This window comes from Leptonotus elevatus, chromosome 15, assembly GCF_054856555.1.
Source record: "Leptonotus elevatus isolate MCC_2025b chromosome 15, RoL_Lele_1.0, whole genome shotgun sequence".
NCBI lineage: Eukaryota > Metazoa > Chordata > Actinopteri > Syngnathiformes > Syngnathidae > Leptonotus > Leptonotus elevatus.
The window spans coordinates 20493227-20499457 of NC_141253.1; positions in this window are offsets into that span (position 1 = coordinate 20493227).

Here is a 6231-nt window from a genome sequence, read left to right on the forward strand (position 1 = left end):
GTAATCCCGTTGGAGGCGAGGGCGGTCGGCGCGTCCACAGCTGGGATGCTGCGGCAGGTCTCCGGCTGAGAGGCGTGAAGTGTGGTTGCAAGTCTGGGGCTCAAACGAAGAAGCCAGGTCTCTGTGATGGGCAAGAGAGAGGGGCAAGGTGGGCAAGAGAGAGGGAGGTTCCTGGCGCGCTGGCTTTTAAGCTTGCGGGACAGGTGGTCAAGAGTCCCACCTCTTCCGTGTGCAAGAAACAGCCTTGGTCTGAGGCCACGCTTTTGGAATAGCATTTGAATTTTTTTTATCAGAATTGACAAGCCAGATGCTTCCTTTATCATTCTGAGCACATTTCAAACGCTACCACGATCATAAAGTTATTGAATCCGCAAAGCTTCCTAATTAGCTAAACTTAAATGGCTGCAGAAGTTACATCATTCATTTGAGGTGGACAACTTTAACACTTTGTATACAAAGTAGTCTTGTGATGTCATTCAGATACGCACAGTCCGATGTATGTCAAGAATTATGTGGAATTTAGATGAATCATGAGCGGCAGAATTCTTGAGGTCAATTCCGAGTGTAACCCCTGGGGGACCTATTCTACCGAGGGGTGTCTCCAAAAAACACGTAGCTGATTCCTGTTGATAAACCAGACCATAAAAGTGGTCTGGGGACTGAGAAGCAGTCCTATCACTAGTCTACTTGCTGACCAGGCTTTTAGTTCTCTGCATGTGTTCATGATTATGGGGCTGCGTTGTAAAAACGAAATTCAGTCCCTTGCTGGAGGGAAGTTCAGTTTTTCCTTTTTGAAATGTCTCTGGTTGGTTTGAGGAAACACAGGGTAATCTAACAAGGCACACACACACATTCCCCAGGGGGAAAATGTTTGAAAAGGCACAAAAAATAATAATTGAGGGTGACGGGCAATACTTGTTACAGATCTCCCTTCATCAAAAGGGATGAATCTTCAGGATGTCCCGGTTGAAGGGTCCAGATAATCTGTGGCAGGGGTCCATGCCACGCTCAGGCGGCAGTAGTCCCAGTCACGCTTCACTGCAACTTTACCCGACCATCTGCATGGCTATGTGTACGCAGTGTACGTCTATGTGTATTCAGTTAACTGGGTGTGTCTCACAGGGTACTGTATTAGCTAACTGAGGGGGCTCGGGTCCCAGAAATAGGCACGGGCCTGAGTAAGACGCAAAATACGTGAAATTACCAAACAAGAAGCAAAACCAATCATAAGGCTATAAGGCTAAAATGAAATCATGAGTAACTAGAGAAATGAACAACAAAAATAAAAATTTAAGAAAAAGAGAGAAACGGGGAAAAGGGCTTTTCGCCTACTTAAATCCTAAAACCCAGCACTATGATACTGGCCATAACTCTCTTAGAAAGACAGGGAGGTTGTCTCAGGCATGTGGAGGTCGAGGACAATCTCTTCCACTGGGGGTGCTCGTTTATGGGGAAAGAAGAACAAACCTTAGGTTGGTTAGCGTAACACTAACTGCTAGGTGCTAAGCTTACGCAGCTCTTTATAGAGTAACTAGACTGTCCCAAAAGTCATGCACTACCCAAGAATACAGGAAAAAGGAGGAAAAGGAAAGAAGAAGAAAAAATTCTGAGCATTATCGGCGGTGCAGCGAGACTAGGCAGTCATAGGCTTGGGCTAGCCAGACTAAATAAAGCTTTGGAAAGAGTATTCCAACCTACTTTCAAAAGGCACTAAGTACGAGGGAGCTTTTCATAGCTAGCTGAGACACTAAAGAACTGATTTCACGCAGCATGTCATTCAGAAGTATCACAACACTAAGTGTACATAATCCTTGAATTACAGTTGCCAATCGTTTCACGGTTTATCTACTCTAATTACACATAAAGCTATCGGTGTTACAAGCTAGGACCGTACCCTTAAATGTTCCACCAAGCATCTATAACCAAATAGACTGTAAACCATAGTCCGTTAACTTCTAGTCATTATTCGTTAGCAATCCTAGTTGTTCAAACCAGGTGACTCCCGCGGCAGATCCGGGTTCAACCATTCCTAGTTGATTCGCTACAGCGGTCATACCAAACATCAGGATTGTCGTCAGCAATATTTCCTAGTAGCCAAACAAAGCATGCGAACGGGGCACGGCAGGCCAGCCAGGCATCCCACCGGCCAACAGCCCCCGCTAGCACCATGACCACCCCGCCCTCCATCCACCCCCGCCACCCTCCACAACCCAGCCCCAGCCGCCCCCAGGGCCCCAAACCCCCAGCCTCCCGTGTGTGTGGTGCATTAAAATTAGGAGCAGGTGAGATGGAGCAGAGGGAAATTATATCCCCCCGTTCCGATCCACCTGCCTCCCAGACGTGTCAGTGAGTGTATGTGGTGCATTAAAAAAAAAATAGGGGGGGTGTGGTGGCGCGGCGGGGATACGGATGGGGGACCACAGCACTGCTTGATACTGCGGTCTGCCCCAAACGATGGCACCCCCAACAAAAAGTGTGTCTTATGTGCCCTATGTGTCTATTAACAAAGTGTATTGTGCTAAACTAGTGCAGTGAGACCGGGCGGGGGCAGGAGGCGCCCCCGCCCACCAAACCCCCACCCACCCCACCAAACATATGGGACCAGCCCGGCGGGGTGATAGGGCTCGCCCCCCGGATCCTGGGGCCCGCCAGGAGGCCCACCGGAGCGGGGCAGGCACATGTAAGTTATCGCGATGTGGTGGCTCTCGCTAACAGGCAAAATTAAGTAACTAGATTTAGATTAAAAGATTCTATATACGTAGACCATGTTTCTATAAATTTTGATATTTGATTTTTATTCGAGACAGATATTTTTTCCATTAAAATATGATTTATGAAGTTAGACCATTAGTCGATTGTTTATTTTTCCAGTTAACAAGAATTAATTTTTTCGCGATAGTAAGGGCTACAAGTGTAGATTGAAATTGTTTACGTGGTAAGTCAGTTGTTGTTACGTCACCTAGCAAACACAAGTTTGGAGATAAAGGTATCCTACAGTCCAAGATAGCGGAAAGTTTTTCTAAGACTTTAGTCCAGAAATACATAACCGGAGTGCATAACCATAAAGCATGAAAACAAGTGTCTGTAGTGTTTTGTAAACAAATATCGGAGTCTGAGAGTCCCATTTTGTTCATCATAAATTGAGTAATTTATGTTCTATGAATAATTTTATATTGGATAATTTTTAAATTTGTGTGTTTTGTCATTTTAAATACGTTTTCACAAACTTGAATCCAAAAGTCAGATTCCGGAGCTATAGACAAGTCGTAAGTTTTCCTTTCTCCGTCCAGTCGTTCGTCACTTAGGCTGTCTGGAGGCCGCGCTCCAAAACCGGGACTGGTTCGCCATTCCGTTGCGACCGTTTTGGTTCGACCTTTTTGATCTGGACTGGGCTTTCTTTGGAGCATCGGAGAAGGCTCCCTCGAACTCCAACGGGGGACCCACATCCAATTGATAGACTACGGCGTCTGCTACCTTAGGGGTTGGAACTATTAATTTTGCATAGCCCCTAGCAGTAAAGTCGTGCAGCTGCGAGCTATTCAGTGTCTGAGGACACAAAGCCAATCCCAGGTAGTGATTGAGATTTGGTTGGAGGTTCCGGACAAACAACGTTTTAAAACTTGGGTCCTCCTCCATATTGGGCTCGTTATGAGTCCCAAAGTAGGCATCGCGAAGACTATAGAAAGCCTGGCTCCTGTTTTCCGTTTGACGAACATGGCGACTTCCATGCCTGTCAACTCAGGAGAGCCATCAAATTCACGTGCCATGGCCTCGTGCAGAGCCAAGGGATCAGACAACACATCAGCAAGCCGTTGGCAACCTCCGGAAATAGTAGTTCATTGAATCTTTCAGGTACTCCGATGTGTTGTGAGACCCCCCTGGTTTCGGTTCGAACATGGCAATGTTCCGAGCAGGCTTGTCCTACCAGGCCTAATCCTTCCAGGCCACGCCCATATGTCTCTCCAACAGGGAAGTCGACATGGGTCCACGTTGGAAACTGTTAGCACGTGATGGTCCCAAACCTCGTGGGGGCGCGTCCAGTGGCAGGTGCCAGGCCTAACGCGACTGTGGTCACTGGCTGCGTCCTCCAGCCGGTGTCGGGCTCAGGCTTCAGTTTAAGCTGTGGCTCTGGGCTCAGGAGGTCTGCCTGCAGGTGGAGCTCTCAAAACGGGTGCTCCTCTGGCAACATTATTTAACTGCTGCGCGCGCGCGCGCTGTAGCTCATGTTTAATATGCACTAACTCTGCCTTGTAGTCCTGCTAGCGTTGTCGGTTAACCTTGGCTTCAGTCAATGCTAATTTTGTTTGCAGGTCGTGCGAGCGGTCTACTTCAAAATTGCGTTCCTCTCTAAGGGTTTGTACCTGTACTTGGAGGCGCTTCACATCATCGGATTACTAAGCTAGTAATTTGCTTCGGCTTGTCGAAGTTGGTCTCTTGTCGGTTGGTCAGTCTGATCAGTCACCTCTGATTTCAGTTTATGAATTTTGTCAGCAGCGGTTCTCAGCAGTCTTTCTTGCTCTCGATTTGTGTCTTCGGCGGACGCGAGAGCTCGAGCTAACTCACCAATCTTTTGAGGAGAGTCATCGTCAGATGCAAATTCGTCTGCATTGCTGTCTGAGTTCTTGCCATGCTCGGCCTCTGCGTCATCCAACTGTGCTTTAACGCTAACCAGTTGGGCTTCAACAACCGTCACTTGGTCGTTGGCGGCTTCCAGCTGCGCCGTTGCTTCACGGTTCTGCTGTCGTGCCACTTCAAGCTGGTGTTTCACCTGGCAATCCTCCGTATCGCTCAACTTCAGCTGCGCTACAAGATTCACTGTTAGACATCCGAGCATTCGAAGGAATGACTTATCTCTTGGGGCTGTTGTTGCAGCTTATTGGGTTATTTTATTTATATTACTGTTAAGTGTATCAACATTCACATTTTTAACAGACTCAGCATATCCCAGTAAGATGTCCTTGGTCAGCGTCTGAACGAGCAGTGCCAGAGAGTCAAGGCTCTCACATGGGCTGGGAGTTTCTCGTAATGCTGCCATGTTGTCAACAATTAATTATTTTTTTTTGACAATTAAACTTTTACTAGAGTTTAGTAGTTAATCAGCTAGGCGGACCAAGCTACCTAACTACTATTTTATTATATAGTATAATTGTCAACCATACACACTGGGTTCAAGCTGTTAGAAAACAGATAAAAGAGAATATTTGCAGCAAGGAGAAGGGAACGCAATCCCAAAACCACAAAAGTTGTGAGAAAAATGTCCCAAGTCTATCTAAATTCAATTTGATTAACTTGGCAAAGGATATTCCAATTAAATAAGGAGAGTAGTAACTAGCCTGTAAATAGGAAGCGTTACGACAGCCAATCCAAAAGCAAAAAAATATCTTTTTTTTGGGAGCTGAGATAAAAAGTTAAAATGTAAATTGAATTAAATAAACAAAAGCAGGAAGGGTGAATAAAATTAAATGGATTAATATTCTTAGTGAAATTAAATGATTGGAGTGTCAGTAGTTTTATGCGAATGTCTCTTATGGATGGGTTAAAGCTAAAAACTGTAAAACTGTACAAAAATATTGGGCTGAATCCCTAATATGTCACTTGGAACTCACTATCTTCTTAATTAACTAAAATAAAAAGTAAACGGAAGGGGAAAATTTAAATAATGAAAACAATGGAATGGCATAAAGCCAAACAAAATAAACAAACCAGAAAGCAACAAAATGTTAAAAGGAAAAGGGTAGATTAGAGCTGGACAAGCAGTTGCAGCGCGATCAGTTATTAATATAGTAATGAATCACAAGAAGTCAATTAGCCCACGAATGTGTTTAATTGGCGTAGATAATTATTATTATCTCGCGAGTCCCCACAGTAGTTAAAAGCCACTCTGGGAGGGGGAGGCTCGACACTGGATTGAAATCAAAGGTGTATGCTTAGCATATGATTCGTCACATACTTCAATAGAGTTAGCAGGCTAACGACGCCTACGGCAACTGCTTTAGCAGGCTGCCGGCGCCGGTCAGCTCTTCGGCTAATGAGCGAAACACTAGCGGTTCTCTGTCGCGGCCGGTGGGCCACGAGAACCTCGTCGATTAGCCTTTGGGCCTACAAGAGGCGGTCACCCTCGAGGCAGGTTCAATAACTGGGCAGCTAGCGTGCAGTCTTTGCGGCCTGGTGGCGAGGCCTCTTGAACCACAGACAGCTCAAATTCACAAGGACAATGGCGGCACCTTGTGA